We start from the raw sequence: 24,360 nt of genomic DNA on the forward strand, positions 1-24,360 counted from the left end.
CTTAGTTGAAAAGCAATAGACTCACAGCCAGGCCTGAAGCTAAGCATGTGCTGACATGCCGTATGAGTCCAGTCCGGCAATGGACTTCATGCAAGCGCAGAGTCTGCCCATGCAGCACAAAGCCCGTGTGACTAGTGATGGGTGAAAACAGATGAAAAGGGTCCACAACTTTCTGTTCCGATGGGAAAGGAAAATTGACTCCAACTGTTCCTGGCACAAATGCGACACTTCTGGCAAATGTTTGCCAGCAGCAGCGTTCACTTCAACTCCAACTTCTGCAGGGAGTTTGCAGAAAGCCAGATTCATTCATAATTGCCAGAAGCTGCGTGGAAACTCAGTTTTGAGCCTTATGCTTTGTCCAGTTACAGTACAGAAATAAGCCATGTGATTTATGCATCCAATCAAAACAGCTCAGCTACTGAATACCCACCTTGAGTGCTCAATTTATTTTAAACAGTCCAGGGCTAGGACTGGTGTCTTCTAACACAGCAATGAGTGATATGTAAAGCAGATGAAATCCTAGGTGCATTTACGGGGCTGAATGTATACCACTCTCATTTTTCAAGCCATTTCTCGGGGCTTTGGACCAGCTCCAAAGGCCTCACAAATAACTGTTTTCAACCTCTACATTTTAAATACAACAGGAATTGCTGCTCTTGACATTGGCTCCTCCAGCCTACGTGCTTTACAGAATTTGCCAGCGATAACCTTGCCTCAAATCCCAGCAGGGCCTTCCCCCCTGGAGGAGCTGCATCCTGCCCTTAAAACAGCCCCATCCACTCAGCTGAGTTTGGCTAGTTACTGGCACGTTCCCTTGACTAGATTGTGTACCCACACATCACACAGTGAACTGGGCTAGTAACCAGGGTCAGCTACCCATGCCAGAGGCATTGCAGCACGGAGGCTGGCTGGTGTCGGTGACAAGTATCCTGCAAACCCTGGTCCTTCCTCCCCGCACTCTGCAGTGTGGCACGCACAGAGGCACAAACACAGCGGAGATGGCACAGCAAAGGGGCCGCAGTGAGGACACATGCTTACCCATGTTGCCTATAACCAGGTAAGGGGTGACTGAGCTTCTAGTCAAGTTGCAAGACCTGAGATCAAAAGGAAATGATGGTGCTATCTAGTCGACAGCATGAGTGTGGAGTGAAGAGCCAGTAGGCACGAGGCACACCGGCGAGGCTGGACAGAGGCATGTTGGGCAGGGAAGGGGCAGAGGCTCCCAAGATTGATAAAGAACAGCGCTCTCAGCTATGCCAACTTGAAAACGGAGTGACCCCAGCAGCACAGGGCTCCATCTGAGCTATAACGAGGTCAAGAGTTTGGCTGGATTCAGCAAAGGGCCGGGCGGTCCCTGCAGGGTGGTGCCAATGATGCGTGATGGATGGAGAAGTGCAAGAAGTGCTACTGCCCCTGGCTCTGCCCTCCCTATCCTGGACACAGACTGGTGTCCCTGGGGCTATCCTCTGGCTCCTCCAACTTATATAAACACTGTAAAGGGCAAGCATCTGGTCCTTCTTGTGCTCTCCGAGGGCCTCACTGAGAAGAGAGCAGCTGAAGCAGTCAGGCACTGAGAGGAGGATCAGGAGGGAGTGCAACAGCATGGCTGCACCCCCTCTTTCAGATGGGATCACACTCTGGGAGCCCCGGGGGCTTTTTTTAAGTCCCCAAAGCTGTAAGAATCTCCCTCCTTCCCCTCCACACTCAGAGGCAGGACCCCCGCCCCATTCCCCACACGCTGCTACTGCTTTTCCCTGGAGGCCAGGGAAGTTTCAAAGCCATTCCTGCCTGCTCCAGCCAGGCTGTGCCAGGGTGGGCTCAGCTGGGAACAGTGACAGCAGCAAAAGTGATGTGCAGGGGAATTCCCCCTTCCCATGTGTGCCCCTGGGGGGACTGGGCATGGTATGGGAACACAGCCCTGCCCATCTCCACTGCTACCACTCTGCCTGTCCCAGCTGAGCCCAGCTCCTTCACAGCCAGGATGGAGCAGACAGGAGGGGCTTGGAGGCTTCCCCAGCCCAGGACAGCAGAGAAAGCAGCAACAGCAGGCACAGGATGGGGAGGAAGAGGAGAGAAGGGGACCTGCTTCTGAGCACAAAGGAGAAGGGGGAATTTTTACCTGCTTTGGGTACTTTAAAAAAGTCCCCAGAGGCTCCAGCATCATGGTCTGTCCGTACTGGTTGGGGGAGCAGGGAGAAGGCTGGGAGCCGGGTGCAGCCAGCCCTGCAGCCCAGGTGGCTGCTCCCACACCCATTTGCCAAATCCTGGATCTGCCCCTGCAGGCACCCAGTGATGTCCTGATGGCCCGAGGCTTCTTCTAGTGAAAATCCCACAGGTATTAATACACAGAGAATATTCTGCAGCCCAGAGAGCCCCAACAGGCATGATCTGCAGCTCAGAGAGCCCCATCATTTGGCATGATGGCTACAGAGCCTAGGACCATGTAGCAGCACAAGACTTCACTGAAGAAACCAATACAGCAAAAGGTACCTATGAGCTCACGTATAGGTATTTAATCAGGAGTGAACAATAGAGCCTGGCTCTATTGACACCAGTAGAAGTGTCCCTGTTGATTTTGACGGGGCCAAGACTTCACCCTGTTATAATAACATTAGTCCTGTGCCTGGCTAATAAGTCATTTTCCATAGAAAACTACAAAAGTACACTAAAGAGCACTCATCATCCAACCCAGATAATTTATTTTAATTGCAAACTAATATAGAAGGCAACAGTAATTCTAGCATGATGGCTAAGTTCAGAAGGCACGTATCGTACTTCCCCTTCACAGAGTGTTTAACTGGTTCTGTTAAGTGTGTCAGCTACCTCTCCATTTTAATTAAAAGCTGGCTAACCTCAAACTCCACCAATACCGCCTTTCTTCCCAACTCTTGTCACTCCTGCTAATCTTAGCAGGACTCAGATGCCTGCCCTAGTGTTTGGTTACTGCAGGCGGGGTCCTGGCTGTACACACTGAGTGCACTCATGCAATCTGCAGAATGAAAAAAGTGGCAATTTCACCAGGTCCATTAACTAAAAAGCAACTTGAGATTTTCTCCCTGCCTACACAAGACAGGGTGAAATGCCCTTGTGTGCAAGGAGCCTGCACAAGACCCTATCGCCATGCCTATCCCCTCCTGCTTTCTGCCAGGCAGGGTTCACTGCCTGGACATCTGCTTCACAAGCCTTCACCAGATCAGTAATGAGATTTTGCACAGATCAATGCACTTATGATATTTGTGAAAATGCAACCCCCCCAAATTAAGCTGAATGCAGTGGAAGGAAAACCTCCTTCTCTGCACATAATCAGTTCTGCTGCCTGGAGTTATACAGAGTGGGATTAGAGAAATCACATTCCCATTCATTATACTGAATAGGAATAGCTGCAGGGTCCCCCGTCTTCAGCCTGCCCAAAGCACACTACATCACCATTACCAGGGTTTGCTGCTTTGTGCGCCACACTCGGATCATCAGCCTCCTGCTATGGTCATTTTTTATTTGACTTAAAACAGCCGAATCTGCTGGCTCTGCCTTTGCATGCTGAATATCGAAGTGGCAGAGTTTGTAAATCACAATTACGGAGGATTATTAGTCATGGGACTAATCTAAAGCAAATTAATTTGGTTGCTAAAATGATTCTGCTCATCTGTGTGTAAATCCTGGTACAATGAAGATGATGAGTGTTTGTTCAGCCACTAGATACATCTCTGCCCTGGCAGGGAGCAGCCCAGAAGATAGCAGTAATGATTTTAATGATGAAAGAACTAGACCTACAGAGGCGATTTGTATCGGTCCCAGCGTGAAGAGCCAGGAGGCCGGTAAAGAGAGTACAAGGCTGCCAACAACTGGAGTGTCTGCCGTAGGGTGGCCCAGCTCAAAATCATGCTAGTGCTTGCACCTGGGGGGGCAGGTAGGACCACGTTGCACCGTTTTAACAAGTGCCTCGATACAGCAGCTACTACCCGCTTTAAAAGGGAAAGCTGCAATGCCATCACTGAGCAGGGACAGACTTCATCGGCCAGACGGCGAAAGAGGGGACAGAATCTGCAGAGGCGCAAAGTGCCATGTGCCTTCAGTTTTCACCAACTCCAGCAGGAGTTTAGGTAGAGCGAGGGCTGGGTACAGGTGACCAGAGACAAACCCGGATTTACGTAGTGCACGTCAGGACAAGGCGTGGCACCGATGCGGACCCACGCCCGTCAGCAGCATGCTGATAGCAGCACTGCGATTGCACAGCAGCAGGATATGTGATCTTGTGTTGACACCACATTACTTCCCTTGCAGCTGGCATGCAGCAAAGAGGAGGCCTGGCCCTCTGTCTGGGGCCAAATCTTCCCCTCTCTACTGCCAGGCCTGCTTGTCTTTCTGCTAAGGAAGATGCTGAAATATCCCATCCATGGATTTCAGAGCAGGGCACGTGAGAAGGGGGCAGTTGGGTACAGTTGCACTAGGTCCCCAGATCATGCTGTATTTCCTCCTTCCAAAATGAGACATACTGGGCCCCCAAATTTCTTTCACAGGCCCTATTTGAGACCCTAATTCCACCAGCATTTCCCAAACCCCTGCACCCTCTCCTGGCAGGAGAGAAGCCTGCAGAGGACGGACAGGTGAGCAGACAGGCTCGTCCTCGAGACAGCCAGGCAGAGAAACCCATGCATGTGCTAGCTCACGGGCAGCCATCGAACCTTGGGGCTCTACACCACTAAAATCCCAGCATTCTGGCTCCTCTCTAAGGCCGTTAGCCATGTACACGCGTGCACACGCCTCTCCTCCAAGTACTTTTCCCATTGGCCATGTCTGCCTGCTGAAATACAGCTTTTACCCAGACCTGGAAATCTGCGGCACACAAGACCCTGACGTCTAGAATGAAAATCCCCGGCCGGACCATCCAATGCACCAGAGCAGTGCTTGTCCCATAAGCTGGGGGGACGGGAGCTCCTATGAACTTCCTGGAAAGATGGAGTAAGTAAACATTTTGATGGCCTCAGCTGGGAGGCCCAGGGAGCCAGCACACTGTCAGCATCACCAAATGCTTTCACTCCAGAGATCAGTGCCTGGTGCGGATACGGGTCTCTCCCAGCCCAACTCGACGCCATACACCCTGATCCCAATTTAGAACATTTTATCAGGGGCCAGTATGTCACACATTCCCTCTTCCCTCCAAAAGCTTGTGCCAACACTGACATCAGCAAAAGGAAGCAGCTCTCAGAAGCAGTCGTGAGCTTTGCATGACCTGTAAAATGGGAGCGACACAGAGCCAGGAGCTTGGAAAACCTGGGGGAGATGAGAGAGTGCAAGAGAGGGAAAATGCAGAGATGAGCAAGCAAAGGGGAAAAGCAGGGCAAAGAAAGGCAGAAGTGGGCAGTCATGGGGGGAGATGTGAAGAGCTGATGAGGGAGGAGAGGCCTCAGGACAACAGGTCACACTCGCACCGAGACCCAGCACTGGCTCTTTAGCAGCCCCCGCAAGCCAGGCCCTGCCTGCTCTGAAGCAGCTCCAACCAGCCCACGTGCCAAGTTCAGTTCTCAGTGCCCACTTAACTCGGGAATTGAGTGTCTGTGAGCAATGGAGGCTGATAGTGGCACGACTGCCCTGCACGCGGGGCCTCCATCCTAGCTGTCTGTGCCCTGCTCCTCTTCTCCTCTGTGTTGCTTAATAAGCTGTTGAAACCTATAGCTGAACGCGGCTCTTCATCTGTCCTACATGGGAGGTATGAGGAATGAACTGAGACTCCGCTGTCCTGGTCCTCTTAGGTTTCCACACCAATGCCCATCGTCATGCCACCTGAGCACCCTCCAGGTAGCAATCAGCATCAATGGCAAAGCCGATAGCTGCTTGATGGGATTATGCAGCCCCTTCTCTCTTGAGCTCTTTGGCAGGGGGGATGCAGACCACATACAGCGCGTGGCACAATGAGCTCTACGCAGCAGTGCAGTACAAAAAGTCACTCCTGTGGCTCCTGTTGGCTAGGTAACAGGACTGCCACAAGGATGCTACTCTCCAGTTATGCCTGGGCTAAGCAGAAGGGCACACAGAGGATGCTGTGGTTATATTCAGATTATCAGAGAGAGAAATAAAGGTTTTCAAGACATCCCAGGCCAGTGTTCAACCCAGCCACACAGTCCTGTGTCTGTATGTGAAATACTGCCTTCCCCCTTCCCCACTAGGTCCTGTGAGCAGTCAGCCCTGCTCCCTTCCCCTGAGCATCCCTGAAGGGGAAGCAGGAAGCTAAGTTTGTGTTAGATCCTAGGCCAGTGCCCCCATTGCTGGCCTACAGCTGGGGATAGCTGTTGAGCCTGGGAAGTGAGCAGAGGCTCTACATTCAAGAGTGAGGGGTGAAGCAATCATTCCTTTGTGCTTGTTTACTTGGGAAAGGCGAACGGCCCAGAAGTCCTTGCCCTCACGCTATTCCGAGCCTCAGAACAACGACTCCTGGAAACATCAGGGGTACAGAAGAGCAAATCTCAAATGCAATTAGGGCACAAAAGTGCAGTCCCTCCTCATCAGTCTAGGGGTACAGGCCAGCACCAGGCCAAGTCCATGGTCCAGGTCTAGGGTCAGACCATGCCGTGCTACCCAAGACCACGTTCTCACACTGGAACAAACACGGATACACGCCAACGTAAGCCTCCAAAACTCCTAGAAAGAAATCATTCATCTGCCTGGGGCTCTCGTCGTAGCAAGCTGTGGTTTGAAATGAACACCGCTGGCACGATTCCAAGGCACTCTAAGCAGGGCAATGGTGGAGCCACTCTGTCAGAGATGACCGATTAGCAGATCCAAGGCTGAAAAAGGGAAAGCAGTTCCGCAAGTCCAGGCACCAGCTGTTCGCCGAGCGGGAGGCAACTTCTCAATGTGTCCCTCCAACGCGCAATGGCAAGACATCAGCTGTCAAATCCAAGACAGAACTTGTCCAGTTCTAGAAGTCCTCCCTCCTCCAACAGCTCTGCACTCCCGTTCCAAAAGCGTCATCACCAGCGGTGTCCCAGCTCAGGTCAAGAGGAGTCTAATGGCAAACGCAGAGATTCCTGTACTGCATGCAGCTTCATCCACCACAACCAGAGTGCCTCGGGGCTACATGTGCAGCTTAGTCGAACTCCTAGATGCATTGCTAGGAAACAGAGAAAAAACCCTGCTCCTTGGCACACGTGTGCGCTGCAAACCCCATGCACTCATGAGGAACTGCAGTCCACATACAGAGGAGAGTGGACTTTGGCTCAAGCAGCTGTTTGATTCTGAAGCACCACGAGATCCTTGGATTAAAGGTGGTATCATGCAGCCTGAGATCTGATGCATGTACTGAGAAATCTATGAATCTATGAAAACCTGTCACAGCAAGTTGCTCTAGCTCATTCAGTATTCAGCAGCAAAGTTCACTCCAGCTCTTAAGAAATCCTGAGTGATGGGGTTTGCTGGTTAAGATGACATTTGCTGCTAGCTTAACAGCACAAAGGTTAACGTATGTAGTTTTGCTTTGCCTTGCAAACCCAGTGCTGGCATCCAGGCTTGCTTCCCACTAGAAGCTGATCCACCCACTTCCCCTGCAGAGAGCTCAGAAGTGACCTGGGGCTTGCTTATCAGAGTACACTTGCTGAACAAACAGTTTCAATACAGCTCAAATAATGTTATAGAATGGGAGATAAGTTAGGGAGCAGCTTGCCAAGAATGTTTAACAGCAGGTCATCCTTTGTATAAGGTTAAGAGGTAAATCAAGAACGATAAAGCACAGGGAGAAAAAAAAAGAGCATGCATCAGATCTCAGATAGGCCTAATTCTCTTCACCAAAACAGTGATTGCCAGCTAGGGTGCAACTCCGTGACCACTCCCACGTCAAATCCAAGGAGACGAACAAGCAGTTATGGTTCGTTTTATTGTGCGCTGCCTCGCTCCATAACCTATTTATCAGGTTTAAGCACGCTGCAGGCACTCCTAGCCTTTCTACTGCCACCTAGTAATGAGAGTTGCTGCAGAGAGCATTTTACCAGTGTCCCAGCCATAGCAAGTGTAGCACTGAAGTCAGAGTACAATTCTAGTAGCACACGGTGACTAGTGGCATAAATAGTCTCTCTTTGACATGCTGCTCTGGGCATCACAGGATCAAACATCCTTGGGGTTCTGGTTACAGGGCTGTGGAGCTGTAACTGCTGGAGGCAAGAGGAGGATTCGTGGCCGAGCATTATTCCAGTGCCAGCCACCCAGTGCAAACACATACTCTGCCCCAGAGTGCCCGTACCATGCCCCAGCTCGGTGGCTGTAACCCTGTCTCCCATCCTGCGTGCAACATCAGTACCCACAGCAGCCTGTTATTCCCAGCAAAGAAGGTACACACTCGGCAGGCTAGTGCCAGGGCTACGCTAGACTCAGACTGTGGGGACCTCATGCACCTCTGCTACTGAACGTCATTATACTGCCCCCAGGCTCTGCAGGCTGTCTCCAGGCCTTACCGCAAGAAAACAGCATCCAAATGCTCCCTGGTCTTGCCCCTCCTACACGGCTGGTTGGGAATGCGTCTCACTTTGAAGCACCTGAGTGTTTGTTTATTAATGTGGGAGCTGGTGGGTCTTTAGGTTGGTTTGTCAGCAGGCTACACTGGTACGGCAACAAACCTCGGTTCTGGTCCACTGGGAGTTTGTGCTTTCATCTCTTACAAAGGCACCGAAGGGGCAGAGTCCAGCCAGCAGGATGACTAAGTACTACCTGTAGCGCACAATGCCTGGGAGAGGGGAGGGAAGAGAAGAGACAGCATTGTTCCTCTTGCAAAACACCACCAAGGTCACTAGTGCCGGATTGTCAAAGGGGTTTAGGTACCAAAGGTAGATTCACGGGTAATCCCAGGAAATCAAGGAGTGAGAGATGCTGAAGAGGTGTGCACGCTTTCATAAAGCCCACTGGGCACCTATCTCCCCAGTTTTTGAGTCTGGCTCTTGGGATCAGCTCCCAAAGCACCAGTCACTATCACATGAGCATTATGTCTAGGATAAGATACCCACAGGTGGGGTCCTGGGGTGGCCACCACCCCATGCACCCCCATCCACGGTTCCTGGGGCTGACTCTTGTTCCCTTGGTGCGGGATCACCCATTCCCAGACTGCTCCACTCTGCTCTTGCCTCCTTTTCTGGGGCCAGGCTGCTCCCAGGTGCCAGGAGGGGTCAGCATGGCCAGGGAAGCTGGATCCTGAGAGACCCAGGTCAGGGCCAGCTCCTCCCTCAGAGGACGTCATTTCCCAGACTGGTCCTTCTTACACAGGTTATGGCCTGCCTGCTGTGCCGGGATAGGGAAGCCCATGTCAGCACACCCTGTCCTCCAGCTCACCACCACCTTGGATCCCTGCATCCCACGATTGCCCTCTACATAGTTCTGCTGCTGATTAACCAGGGTCATCATAACCAGCCCCACTCCAGGAAGCCTCATCAGCATTGCCAGACTCAGCACTGCAGTTAGAAATACCCACCTGGACACTGAAAACAGACACCATCACGTGAGCTGTCAGCAAAGCCATTTGCCTCCCCCATTGATGCTATTGGCTTGGAATTTGGAGGCTCTTCAGTAAACTAATAAGCAGCCACATCTACCTGCGGTAAAGTCCCTGACCACACTTGGCATTGGCGATTTCACCACTAAGGGCTCAGGCACCCCCAGGCTTAGCTGTGGGGGTTTCAAATATAGTGCAGAAAAGAAGTAAACTATCAAATATGCTATTTTGCAATTACTTGGGATTCTTTTTTTTTTTTTTTTTTAAGTTCAAAATCTCTGTTAATTGAAGCTCTGCTGAGGCTTATTCAATAACCCACCAAACTAAAAAGCATTCGTTTGGCACTGGATTACTGTTTAATATAAAATACCTGACTCCTTCATAAATAATTATCTTGATTATAGCCAAGCTGCGAGAGTATCCTCTTTGGTATGTATAACTTTAAACGATTTCAACTTGTTAATTTCCTGACAAGTGCAATCAAGTGATAATGTAAGTGATAATATAAGTTTCTTGTTAAAGTACAGAAATCTCTGAATAAGAAATTCTCACTCCATCATTAGAAGCAAATGTTTTCTCAAAGTTAGAAGAATCAATATAATCTGCCTTTTGATACTGTGCTGATGCCTAGGGAATAAGTACCTCATCAGTCTCTTTTAGCTCTTTATTCACTTTAATTTAAGGCAGTGGCAACTTTCTAAAATGATTTACACTCCTTTGTAGTCCCACACATCTTCCCTGTCTTATGTCTGAATTTTTCTATCCATGTCTCTGTTTAAAGAGCAGCTATTCAAGGGGTAGACAGGAGCTACAGTCCTAGTAAATGAGGGTTTGAGTTATAAGTATTGTTTAATGATGAATTGAAAAATTAAGTACTCTAGGACAGAAGTGTTATCAAGCCATGAAATCTTGGCACCTCCCTTTCAAGCAGTGATAGATTAGCCCTGAATCTGTGTTCACTTCTGAATGCTCTACTGCTGCAAAAGAATGCATAATAAGCATTTCTTCTTGTTGCTGACTCTTTCTACATAAGAAGTGTCATTTATTTTGCTTGGATATATTCGAGTTTGCCTAGTACCATCTGGCAACCATATCTGCACATGCCACATTGTGCACAGAATCATCACAGAGTGTCCAACTAGAGCTCCTCAACACTGGGACTAATTTTTATTATCAGAATCAACGTTTCCATTGTATGAAAGAAACTAAAGCAGCAGCCAGACCAACTCCCAGTTCACCTGATCCCCAGTATAGGCAACGTATGCATTCACCAGCCATCACAGCCATTCCTTTTTCTATCTATTCCCAGGCACTTACAAGCCAATAGGAAACTAACAACTCACACAAGCTTCAGGTCAGTCTCCTCAATGTCCTCAACCTTTGAGAATCCAGTCCTCCAAACACCCACGTAACTTCACACACGCACAGGTGATTTCACTGAGTTGAACGCTACAAGGGCTGTCATTCAACAGTACAGCTAAAGATGATATAGGCTAAGTACAGATGTTCAAAAACCCCTGGTGCAAGCGCTCTATCGCACTTTGAAGTGCTATAGTTAGAGTGCAAGTGATCTGGACAGATGTTCGTTATTTGGTGCAGGGGGCTTGGAGCCTGCCTGCACTGGCCACTGTCGACTGTCAGCAAAGGTTGGGGGGAGAGACTCCAAACCCCTTCCCCGCAGTCCCCCCAGCCAGGCACTGTTGTGGGGACCCTTTTCCTCCGCAGCTCCCCAGCACAGGGCCGGGGTTGCTGCAGGGACAGGAAGCCCAGATCCCTTTCCTCTGCAGCTCCCCCAAAATAGCCAGCAGGGCTGCCCAGCTAGGACAGGCAACACGGGAAGAGGTCTGGGCCCTCTGTCCCTGCAGCAGCCACAGCCCCACATCGCACTGCTGCTAGGATCTGGCACAGACGTTCAATAACGCGCTCTAACAGAAAGCGCTTTAATCTAATACCTCATCCATCTAGGGTTAACTTAGAGTACGACGCTGTTTTTAAAGCACTCTAAGAGCTGTGAGCGTCTGTTCAGTTACAGCATTAGAGTGCTGTCTGCTTCTGGTGTAATGTCTGTACCTAGCCATAATCTTAAATCCTTTCCCCAGAAGCCAAGGCTACAGTATTCTGTTTGTAAAATGCCCAAGACATTGCTGGTTTTCCTTTTAAAGTGGTGGGTGAACACCTCATCGTTTCATAGTCGGTAGGGTCGGAAGGGACCTGAGCAGATCACCTCACCACATCTCAGACCTGGGCTGTACTCCACCTCTATACATAGCCAGCCAACAATCCCATTACACGGTTATGCTTTCAGACACATCCAGTTTTTTATGGCTGAAGTCTGAGGAGCAGATTGTGATCTCTACTGTACCACAGCAAGTCCAAATTTACAGTGAGACTGTTGTGCCAAAGGCCTGGTCAATGACCACAATAATAAAATGCATTAGCACATTTAGAGCTCCCTCTCCAAACAAAGTGATTTAGTTTAAAAGAAAAATAATTGCACAGAAGTGTAACTACCGGTGTTTCAGGGAAGGGTTTTGATAGTTCAAATGCATTTTAATAGTTACAGGCTGTTGCCTGCGAGTGTCATTGCTCCTTCTGTTGCAAACAGAGACATCTTTGAAGTGCCACTAGCTAATCTGAACTCCTCACTGTCCAGTGTGTTCTCTGAAAGGATCATCTCAGCAATCTGAGCCAGCACATTCAGAAATCAAGAGCACCGATTGTTTTTAAATGGCATAATTTATGACCACCCAAAGATGTTTCTATTATTACTGCAGACTGTTATTGGCTCAGTCTACATCAAATTATGGGGTCAGATATTGCACTTGCCTTTCAGCACTGCTTGGATTGTTTTCATAGAGGTTTTGTTTCTTCTTGATAAAGTGTCATATTTGGCTTTGAATTTGGAAAACAAAAACAGTTTTGCATAAAGAAATAAAAAGGTCCTTGTGTCTCAGAAATCAAAACCATTTGCTAGGAAATGAAATCTGTTTGAGATAAAGCTGTTGGCTTGCTCCTTGTACACAGGACAGGGTCAGAGCTCATGTGGATGTGGGAGGAAACCTCTACCGTGTCAAGTGTCCAGAGCTTTGTTTTAGCTTTTGCCCAACATCAAGTCTCATCGCACTCAAGCAATCTCTCCTTCCAGCTTGTGTGACCAGGTTTTTCTTTCTAACCTCCCTTGTACTGATACCCCGCAAACATTTGTTCCAGGAGGTAATCATCTGTAGCTTGCTAAGGTTGCATGAGTGCAAGGGTGGTCGATGTACACAGGAAAGGGAAGGCTCTCACCTGTATGAGTTCTGCACAAGACCTTATGCCAGCAGTGAAGCAGGTATCAGCTACAGGTGCTCTCCATACAACAGGCCGGGGTGGGGGAGAAGAGGGAAGGGTGTCTCATGGGTCCAGGAGAATAGCTTCTGCCAGCACTCCCCCAGTCAGCCAGGGTCCCTGGGCAAGACAGCTGTCCCCCAGCCATCTCTGGCTGTTTGAAGTCCATTTTCAGAAGCAGAGTGCAGTATTTCCAGCCTGAAAGATTTAAAATCATGAGTCAGAGAACATCGAAACCATGAGTCAGACCCTCACTGCCACAAGCAGCACAGCTCCCACTCTTTCCAGCCACATCACTTCACTTCTTTTATAAACATGGGATGACAGAAAAAAGAAAGCTCAGAGAGGCTCAGGGCAACTCTCTGCCATAGGGGACTGTGCTCAAAAGCCATCCTATGGAAACACCCCTGCCCACACAGCCCCGCTCTGGACATGTACGCGCAGAAGGCTGACGAAAGCAATGCAGCCACGCTGGAGCGGGGCACCACACCAGTAAGCACCCTGGAGATGGCGAGACAGAGCAGCGCTGGGCATGCACACAAAAGCAGTTGTGTGACATGTTTTCCAGTATTTAGTGCGCGTGGAGCGAGTGGGTGGGGGTGCTTTCACAGCATCCCCCTTAGCACTGTGCAGCACAATGCAGACTTGTCCCGCACTGCTGTCCGACCTGAAGTGTACATGCAGGCACATCTATGTCCAGCCTCCTGCTGCCGTTAGACTAAGAGCCAAGAATGGCATGAGACTGTTTATTCATCCCTTGCGACATCGAAGCCGGCTTGGGAACCTCTCTTCCCGGATGATCCAATGTTTACTCTGAAGAACTGCTTTCAATCAGGCCTATGCATTACCATCCTCAAATCATTGTACTGTGGTGGCACACAGGGGTCAATCAGATCGAGTCCCATTGAAGAGCGCCCTACCTAAGCTGTAACTTAAGAAAGGAGGAGTATCAAGTCGTAAAGAAGCACAAACAAAAGGGATCAGCACCGAGGATAGAGGAGATAATGGGGCAGCAACAATAACAGCATGTACAAATCCTTAGCCAGCTAGGACCAATGATCACACGTACTTCCTAATCCACCCACAGAAGCGGTATGAAAGACATTTTTTCTTTAAAAAAAAAAAAAAAAAAAAGGGAGACACTAAACTGAGATTTATGGCTGGGTGTTGATTCTGCTCAACCTAATAAAGTAGCAATGCTTGATTTCTGGTGTAACACACAACTCCCGGCAGAACAACAGATGCAGAAAGTTCACCTGTGCAATTTTATTGAGAGACGCATCCAAAGTATCAAACATGCTGGCATTGCCACTTCCCAGTATTCTGGCACGTGCTTCTCCTCCTCCTCCTCCTCCTCCTGTACTGGGTTTTGATGGCAAAATGCTAGTGCATCGTATGCTCAACAACAGAACTGCTGTCAGTCCCTACGCTGGGTAGTGTAGTCCACCTTTCAGGTGTGTGCATGAAAAGGGGGAAATTGGGCTTAAAAGAAGAGATTTAGGCTACCAATTTGCATTTCATTTCCAAACCCTCTCTACGAATGGTAAATGAACCCAACAAGGGTTTTAGAAAATGTAGGGCTAGGAAAAATATTAGAGAAAGACATAGGGTTGTTGGTTAGGGCAGTGTTGGTCTAAGGACATAGGCAGACAAGGTTCTTTGCGTCTAATAAAAGACATGACATCTACCAACTAAATAGGTGGAAAAATTGTTCTTAGAGAAGGGCGTTGCCTTAGATCACCCTACAGTCCATGAAACCTGAAATGATGGATTTACTTCAGGAATCAACGGTGGAAATTCAGACTAGCTGATCAAAATAGCCCCCTTATACAAAGTGTGAATCATCAGGCTAGTGTGAAGCCATGGCTACATAGCAGAAATCAGAAGCGCGAGGGCATCGTACTCATCCCACAGCCTAGGCTAGATTTATTCCTAGACCCTCTTCTGAAGTGCTTTTCCCAGTCCAGGTTTAAAGCGACAGACATGCTGGGATGGTATACTCCTCCTGGAGACCACTTCCCTATCTGCGTCACCTGACCGCAGGAACAGATCATGCGTGCAAATGCACATTGCCATTGCTCGCTTCCACCGGCCCTTGTTCCACCCCTCCCGTGCCAGCCTGGGTCACTGCTCTCCGAGCACACCCATGGCTCTCCGCCAGGATGCTGCAGCGCCAGGGTGCCAGGCAATACTAGCACTGTTCAGTGCAAACACCTGCACAATTCCCCAAGATGAACGCAGAGATCTCAAGCAGGAATCCACCGTGCTAAAAACGTTCTGCCCTGCTGCGGGTTTCCAGAGTTCTTTACAACAGAGCAATTGCTCTCTAACATTTTCACAGTCAAAAAAAGAGTGGAAACCAAAGCTGGCCTCTCTCATAAAGGGCTGCCGCCCTGAGTCTAAAAAAGGTGGAGAACCACTGGACTACACCCTTCAAACACTCCTTGTTCATCTTCAGATCTCCCACGTTTACCCAAGTTGAACAGACTTGATGCTTCCCTCAAACCAATTGCCTCATTCTTTAATCACCTTGCAGCTTTCCTGCGAGACACAAGGCACAGTTGGTAAACCAATGAATTACGAATGCATAAGACATCTACCCATAAATATAAGAAAAGAAACAGGAAGTTTTAAGAAGCACAAACCCCAAGAAGATTTTGTAAAAGGAAAAACAAAGATTACATATTTCACGGGACAAAGTGAACGCCTCCAACAACGCCAGCCTGCCTGATGCAGCTGCCATCACTGCCTTGTCAGCCATCGGAAACCTCACTTCACACGTCCTATGCGCTTTCTCTCCACGATGCTCCAGGCTCGGTGCCGACTAATCCGGCTTTCCAGCTGGATGTACAAACAAACCCCGGAATAAATCAAAAGATCTGACTCCTGTACAAAGATTTTGAAATGGTGCGTTTCCAAGCTCTGAGCAAGATTTATAGTACTAATAGGACAGAATCTGCCTCCCCCCCCCCCATCTGCTGCTGTGGACACATGTTCACATCTGGGACCTCTGGCACGAGAACAAAGCTCTAGCTACCAGGAGGGACTGTACATAAGCCAGGAGCAAAGGGCAATAGTTTGAATCACCCTGTCTGGAGGTGCAGTGCTGCTCCCACCCTCTCTAGTAGAGGCCTGCAGGAGCCACTGTGCCCGACTTTGGCAGCCAGGCTCCCGGCAGAGTCTCCCCGAGGGACAGACCAAGCCAACACAATCCCAACTGCTCCAGCCCCACCACTTCCACCTGCAACACCCACTGTCAGGGCTGCACTGCCTGGCCACAAATGCTTTCAAGCTTTCACGTGCCAGCATGGAGGGCCGGGCACTGCTACACCCCATCACCATCCCAGAGGGCTCATCCCAGAGCTTGGTTAGACAAAAGCTAGATAAAAGGTAAAACCAACCCTCGTTTTCAAGTTCTGCATTGGCGACATCCTTCAGACAGGTGCGCTGACTGGCCTGCGATTGCGTCTGTAGGCACAGAGGGCACAGCTGGGAGCACAGACGGGAGAAGTGAACTGACATACTGCTTTGGAACGGGAAGAAGCCAGGACAGCTTTCAAGTGTTAATATACTTTAAGCAAGTTTTCAGACTACATTTACTACAAACTGAACATTAAAAGCAGCAACATGTACAAAATAATTGTCACTCTCCAAAGTCACGATATACAGACAAGCGTGACTGAGCACGCGGAGAGCCCACTGGGTCTGCTTGAGTCAGGAGCTGCTCCACGACCTGGCCCTGAGGACAAGACTGTCCTGGAGTCCCCTCCTCATTGCTCTGAACTTCGGGACTGGAGAGGTAGTCTAGTTTTTTCATCCCTACGTGCCAAGCCTCTCGTGCCCTCACAGGGCCCCTGCAGGACAAATCAGCGCAGTTGGTGGTTGATGCAGACAAAAAGGCAGAGCTCTTCAGCGAGTTCTTTGCTTCAGTATGCCTTAATACCGACCAAGACAACCCCCCACCTTGAACACAGACGGATGTCCAAAAGGCACCAGACCGCCAAAGGTGAGCGCTGACTTAGCGAAGGAGCACTTGTACCTATCCAGCCCTTCCAAGTCAGCTGGCCCAGACAACCTCCACCCACGGGGCTGAAGAAACTGGCCAGCGTCATAGCTGGGCTGCCGGCACGGCTGTTTGAGCACTCATGGTGCTCTGGACAGGTCCCCGAGGACTGAAAAAGGCCAATGTGGTGCCTGTTTTTAAGAAGGGGAAAAGGAAGGAGCCAGGTAACTAGGCCAGTCTTGCCTCTATCCCTGGGAAAATACTAGGAATAAATAAATAAATAAATAAATAAATCAATCAATCAATCAAAGAGCGCATTTGTGCAGGCCCAGCAGGGGAAACGATGCTGAATGGAAACCAGCACGGGTTCGTCGCAGATAGATCCTGCCTGACAAACCTTATAGCCCTTTATGACCAGGTCACACACTGCCTTGACACAGGAGCGGAGGCCGATGTAGTCTACATGGGTTTTAGGAAGGCCTTCGACACAGTTTCGCATCCTATTCTCACAGGGAAGCTAATGGGCCGTGGAATGAACGCCTACATGGTCAGGTGGGGTGGCCAACTGGCTCAGGGGCCACGCCAGAGCGGTGGTGGACGGGTCGTTCTTGGCCCGGAGGGAGGTGGGCAGTGGGGTCCCTCCCACAGGGGTCGGTCCTTGGACCAGTGTTATTTAATATCTTCATCAGTGATTTAGACAAGGGTGTGGAGAGCACGCTCTCCAAGTTCGCAGATGATACCGAATTATGGGGCAAAGTTAATACACCAGAGGGCAAGGAGCAATTACAGGCCAACCTGGACAGGTTGGATCAATGGGCGGAACAAAATAGGATGCAAGTCAACAAAGATAAATGTAAGGCACTCTACCAGGGAAGAGTAGGTGTGCTGCGATTCCGAGTTGTGGGGTGAGGATGTCCTCCTCAGTAGTTCAGAGGCTGAGAGATCTTGGAGTCATAGTTGAAGTCGAGAGAAAGCCTCTTCCATTATTTTATCCTCTTCCATCAATGCAGTGTTACACACTAGAGTCATGGCTAAACACTCAAGCTCACACGTGTAAAATTCATGCAGCAGCACCCTGGGCAGGTTGGTGTTGGGACACCGGATAAATGCTCCTAGGCAGCTGGTGCATAAAGGTACATGGCTTCTCGGTATGCACGCTTCCCCAGGAATAGCCTCTCTCTAGCCAACATAGGAACTCTTTATTTCCCTTTGCAGAGCAACATGCGCGTAGCTGGCAGTCTGACTGCAGGGTGTGCACTGTGTGGTAGCATGGGCTCACCCTGGCTCTTTTCCAGGGAAAGATTGCTCAACGTTTCCTCTCCAAAAATCGGCAGAGATTTTTAAAGATCCACGCTGTGCATAGGAAATGCAGACCAAACACTTGTGCAAGAAGTTCCGTGAACTCTTCCCCCTCATTTTTCAACCAGTTTTATTTAGTAACAACTCAACCCGAACCCACACGAACTCAGTTGACATAAGATGCTGAACAGCATTTGCACATGTTGACAACCACTCCAGAATGGGCAGGGCTCCCCCAAGGTTCTGCATCCTGAACCCAAGCCTGTAGCAAGTTTCCCTGCGAGATGCATCCTCATGACAGCTCTGTGTTGAGGTTTGGGTAGGTTGCAGGTGCCGTTGATGCCCACGTGCCATCTGATGTCTTTGGCACAAGCGTGTTCTGCCTGAATGGGTTCTTCCTAAGTTGGCGGAGGGGAAATGCCATCTAGAGAGCCCGGCTCTAAATATAGCCAAGCTTAACACAACTCTTTACTTCGCATGCTCTGCACGGAGGACTGGAAAAGCATTATGGGTTGCTGCAATGCATCAAGCTTGAAAAACTGAGGCCGCCTGTCCTGACAGCTACGAGAAAGTGGTGCCTCGCAGAAACGTTTTTGCAAAACATGCTCTTCCCCCACACCCCGCTTTAGAAAGAAAAGCGTTGCTGCATATATACAATTGCTTCACAGAGCACAACTGCTCAAGTGGATGGGACTGGGCTCCCGTGTCACAAGCAGTGACCAGTACCAGGTATCGGTATTTCTCAGCAAGTACAAGCAACCCCAGGATGCAGCACACTGACCACTAGGAAAGCTTTGGCTGATCCCAGGACCTAGTGCCAGGGTTACTCTGAAAGGAAGGAGGGTCTTGATTTTACTCATTTACCCCTATTTACTGTAACTGTGTGCACGCTCATTCTCCAAATGACTGCCTGGAGTCTTTCACACTCTCCTGCAATCTTTGCTTCAGAGGTAGCGTGTTGTGAAGATTTCCTCAAGTTAATCAGAAGCGGAATAAGATACCCATTTCCTACTACATATGCGTGGAGGCATTACTCCACACCCTGATGTCATACTTCAATGTTTATAGCAATTACATCCACAACGTGGATGTCACAAGTGCAGGATCAGGATTTCATTGCAGGCAATGAAAGCAGGAGGAAGAGAGCTAATAAAGCAGTAATGAACAAAGACAAATCCCATCAGTGTGCAGGGCCAGCTGATGTCACTGAGATGGTCACCACACTTGTCACATTTCCTTTGAGAGGTCTGCTGCAGGCCATAGGACACTCCCTACTCCCTTGGCTAAGACAGTGACATTTGATAACACAAAGGATTCATTACAGATTGGAGTGCAATGCTGTGACAAGAGCAGCCCTGGTACTACCCCATTAACCAGTGAACAGTTACTAAGATGCCTCAAGGACTAAGTCAGCCAAGATCCTTGTTCTCTCCCTGCCATCTTCACCGGCCGCACCGCACATAATTATCCTCCCAGACTCTCTAACAAGGACCATCCGGGGAGCTGAAGCAGAGGAGAGACAGAAGTATAGTTACGACGTGAAGCCTTACTGTGATTAGAACAATAAATATTGTGCGGTACGTAGCTCTGAAGATGCGATAGGATTTATCCAGCCCTGCAACCATCCATCATTTCTAACTACTATTAGTCTGTACTCTTGCCAACCAGTTTATTCTTGGGGGAAGGGACTAAGACAAGCAATAGGATTTCATCTTGTTGAGATTAAATAGAGTCTGGTAGAAGCATGCTCTAAATATAGAGGATCATCAAATCAAGGTAGAAAATGTTTTATCTTCCAGAGGAAGCATCCTTCAGCACTAAAACAATACGAGGAGTTTTTTCCACTGTAAAAAGCATTTCAACTTTTGGCTGTAAGCAAGGCCCCAGTATTTTTCTTCTTAGCAGGCTGGGAGGACAATGTTTCTTACTTGGCCCCAAAACTGTCTCAGCTTTCTAAAGCAGACAGGTAAGCACCATCTCATTGAGATTTAGTGTGCTGATTAAAGTATTTAAAAATCAAAGACTGCTTAACTAGTCTCTTCTGGCACTTTTCCTGTGTTCAAGACTCTCTTGATAAATAGTTTTATAAACTGCCTTATGATAATAGCAGGTCTTGAAACTATCATAAAAACAACTTTATGAAAGAACCCTGTCAATGTCCACCCCAAAGAGATGTACCACTATACAGATTCAGGAAGACATCATCATCACAGAATACGTTAGGACAAACCGCCTTCCGGCTCATTTTCCAATAAATGGGGGTGGTGTGGATTCACATACACACATCACAAACTGGGTCAGCAGCATTTCTATTCAGGTAGCAGTGAGAGAGTCAACTGGCTTCTTCTATTTAAGGCACCATACCAACCAGCCATCAACATGTTCTACATCTATCCGAACATTTTTATGGCTGGATTGCCATTTTATGGAACCTAAACTGAATGGACATGTAGCACCCTTGCCATTTATGCTGCAATTAAGCCATTAATCATGGCATCAAGGTAACCCATAGAAGGGGGCCTTGGATTTTGCTCCCTTTGTATTTACCTCCCTGCAAGATAGGGATTTAAAGTAGATATTGAGCAATTAAACCAGTTGCTCCTTGTCACGCCACAGAGCAACGAAAGGAGTAGAGCTCAGAGCCCCGGCTCGTGGTCCACTACAGCAGACAATAGTTTCCATGTCCGCACTTAGAGTCTCCTCCAGGCAGACAATATTCTGATTTGAGGCATACTAGTCTGTTTGGGCTTCTTTTGAGTCTGTGCATGCTGTCTGCTCTTATTATCACCTTCCGCATCCATCAGCACCAGCCTAAAAAAAAAAAAAAAAAAAAATAATAGCGTTGGCTGCTTTGAACACATTGCAGATGTTCTCAGCTGGGAATGGCTCCATCTGAAAGCAGCCACCTCATATCGCCCTGTCCTCCCAGAAATACAAAACAAGCAAACAAAGCTATACGTAACCACTGAATTGACATCAACATAGAAAGTCATCCATTTGCTGAAGTGAACTGGAGAAAAAAAAAAAAAAAAAAAAAAAAAAAATCAGTGGGCTAAGTGGGGCAGAGTTGCCACTTTGGCTTGATGAATCAAACTTGGCAAAACCACATTAAAAAAAAAAAGAGAATGAGGCACATGCAAAAAAATTCCTTCACTCCGCTGCTTAGCCCAGTTCTGTGGACACCGCTACCAGGCAAAACAGGTAGCAAGAAGACTTGGTACAGACAGGGCTTTATATATATACTTTAAACAACTGCTTCTTTTCTGATGTGCAGTTTCTTGAGGAAATCTGATCTGTCATTCTGAATAGCATGCTTCTTAAAATTGCCATATTAGACTTACTAGTACAAAGCAAGAGGGGAGAAACTAGAGCAGTTATTTTTATACGGTAAAGAGCGGTATAAATGTAGCAATCATTCCTGTCAATGCACTTGCAGCTCCTTGTTCCCAGCATCACCAGCAATAGCTCTTGCATGTTCTAGGACAGGTCCGAAGGGTTGCAGGGATGGGTGTGAGGACACCATCTATAGCTCTAGGACATATGAAATACAATCGCAACTCTCAGCATTGCCCAACTAGAAGTACTGTTTGTGCAAGCCTTTAAAATCCTCTTTGCAGAGGATGGCAGACTATAGTACTTTGCACCCTCCTCCATAGAGTTATAGAAAATAAGGGTGGCAGGGAGCTCAGGAGGTCACATCTAGTCCACCCCCTGCTCCAAGCAGGACCAGCCCCAACTGCATCATCCCAGCCAAGGCTTGGCCTACCCGGGTCTTAAAAGCCTCCAAGGATGGAGGCTCCACCACCTCTCTGGGTGACCTGCTCCAGTACTTTACTTCCCTCCTGGTGAGAGTTTTTCCTCATATAGGACCTCAACTTCCCTTGCTGCAGCCGGAGTCCATTGCTCCTTGTCCTGTCATCTACCCCCATTGAGAACAGCCCAGCTCCATCCTCTTTGCAGCCCCCCTGCAGGGACTGAAGGCAGCTATTAAATCCCTCCTTGGCCTTCTCTTCTCCAGAAGAAATAAAATATCATGTCTAATGCTCTCCCCGCATCCACAGAGCCAGTCATCCCATCACAGAGGGCAATCAGGTTGGTCAAGCAGGACTTGCCCCTGGTGAATCCATGCCGACTGATCCAAATCACCTTCTTCTCCTCCTCCAAATGCTTAGAAATGGATCCCTTTGCGACCTGCTCCATGGCTTTTCTGGGGACTGAGGTGAGGCCGACTGGTCCAGAAGAGCAGGAAAGAGGAACGCCAATGGCAGCAGCCATGTTAGAAAAGGAAAAGAGCAAGCCCCACTCGGCTCTGACTTGGGATGGGCTGTTCCAGCCTGCAGCTAGAAAAAGGTTGCCTATCCCTTTTCTGGAGAGTGAATTCAACCTGATTCAATAGGAGATTAATGCCGGCACACTTTGGATGCGATCCTAGTTCAAGTGGATCTCACCTGCAACATGCTGAATGGCCAGAGATACTTTAAAACAGAGAACATCTCAGCTTTGAGCAAGATGCAGCAGCTGCAGCTGCTGAATTATTTTGAAGTGCAAATCAGCAAACAAATTAGAGTGGAAAGGTCCGGAAATGAACGAGTTGGCACGTTCCAAGATAATGTACTATGCAAGTATGATCTGATTTGAAGGGATATGGACCTCGTTTTTAGTGTCCAATATACCGTGGGGCCAATTTCCTAATGTAACACTAACGAGCCCGATAGAATTAACATCCACTATGGCTTTGATCATTGTAGCTCATCTGCTGTTTGGGGGAAGCCTGGGGCTCCAAATCACTGTCCCATGAGAAAAGTAACTCTAGAGGACTCAAGGTTTTGGGTTTCCTTCAAGAGACGGCTACAGCTAGGCCCAGGTTAGCATGAAGCACTGACGAAGGTAGTAGGCGTTGTCATGCCCCAGCATGGAACCGAGCTGCGTTCTCTTTGCAATGTGCCACTACAACCTTATTTCAGGCAGAAGGCAGGGCAGGGAGGCACCTTAACTTTCTGACCAAGTTAGTCTTTAATCCTGCCCTGTTTCTGCCCGACTTCAGGCTCTCCCTCCAATCAGATGAGTATCTAGCTGGGGTCATCTAGACCCAGCACTCTTTCCTGCCTATGCAGGGGGTCGGACTCGATGATCTATTGAGGTCCCTTCCGACCCTAACATCTATGAATCATTTCAGAGATGGTTTTTGAGCTGCAGTAAAACAAACAGAAAGCAGAGAAGATATACACCGTGACAGACTAACTAAGATACGTGTATAGAAAGAACAAGCTTTTGTGAGCCCAAGTTCATGTCATCAAATGCTGTGGAAGGACTTGCAGAAAGTGCAGTATAAGGAGAGAAATTAGAACACAAAAGACAAGGAGAGAGAGATGGGGGCCATGCTAGGAGAGAAAAGCTAAGGAGCAGTAAACCTGTAGCAAATCACACAAACTAATCCAGGTAACAAGATTAGAATCCAAAATCCCTGCTTAAACCACACTTAACACAGTCCGGTCTGTGGGCGATTTCTTGTTCTATAGTCTCCTGTTTAAAATTGGGTTTTGTTTTGCCTGAGAACAGTAAAAACAGCAAAAAACAATGCCACAGACTTCAGACTGATGAAGAATTTAGTTAAGGCATTTAGTTTTCCCTCCCGAGGAAGATGGTGCTTTGTCTACAGCACAATGGGAATAGCAGCTTTATCTTCTTGCATCAGATGGGAAAGGGTGCAGATAAACAACAGGCTTTCAGGTCCTTGCTGAGAGCTATAGACCATGCATATGGAGAACAGCCTGCCTACGGTGAATAACATCCCCCCCTGCCCCAGTAAAACTCACTTGGTCAAGAGGTGACATCTTCTCTGCCTTTCAATGTAAGCCCAACCACAGTTGGGGAGTGGTCTCATCTGGTGCCTATCACACGAACCGTCTCAATACCTTGTGTATTCCCCATACCCGTTTCCATCTGCTGCCTCTTGTCTATGTAGACTGGACGTTCCTCAAGGCAGGAATTGTCTTTTTACCCTGGATTTACAGCAGCTGGCACCTGGGCCTTGCTGCTGAAAACCTCCCCTCTGCTCCCATACCGGGCAAAGAGAAGCAGCGTGAGCTAGCTCCCTCCGAGCACTTCTGCACAGTCCTACCGCCACCACGGCAGGGGCTCCTCGCCACACTGGAGACTCTGGGCCAGCACGTGCACTTTTACTTCTACCGGAGCCAGGGGCAGAGCTCAGCTGAAGGATGGGCACAGGTGTGGATCTCAGCACTCGGGTACATGGGAAAGA

The 24,360-nt window shown here is 48.7% G+C and overlaps 1 long non-coding RNA gene across 1 annotated transcript in view; it reads right to left on the reverse strand.

Moving 5' to 3' along the window:
* Window positions 1-24,360, reverse strand: part of LOC132252185 (uncharacterized) — a 51,011-nt gene that overhangs the window by 13,516 nt on the left and 13,135 nt on the right. The window contains exon 3 of the long non-coding RNA XR_009464041.1: window positions 12,758-12,994. This is a non-coding gene — a long non-coding RNA (uncharacterized LOC132252185). The remainder of the gene's footprint in view (window positions 1-12,757; window positions 12,995-24,360) is intronic.

This window comes from Alligator mississippiensis, chromosome 8, assembly GCF_030867095.1.
Source record: "Alligator mississippiensis isolate rAllMis1 chromosome 8, rAllMis1, whole genome shotgun sequence".
NCBI lineage: Eukaryota > Metazoa > Chordata > Crocodylia > Alligatoridae > Alligator > Alligator mississippiensis.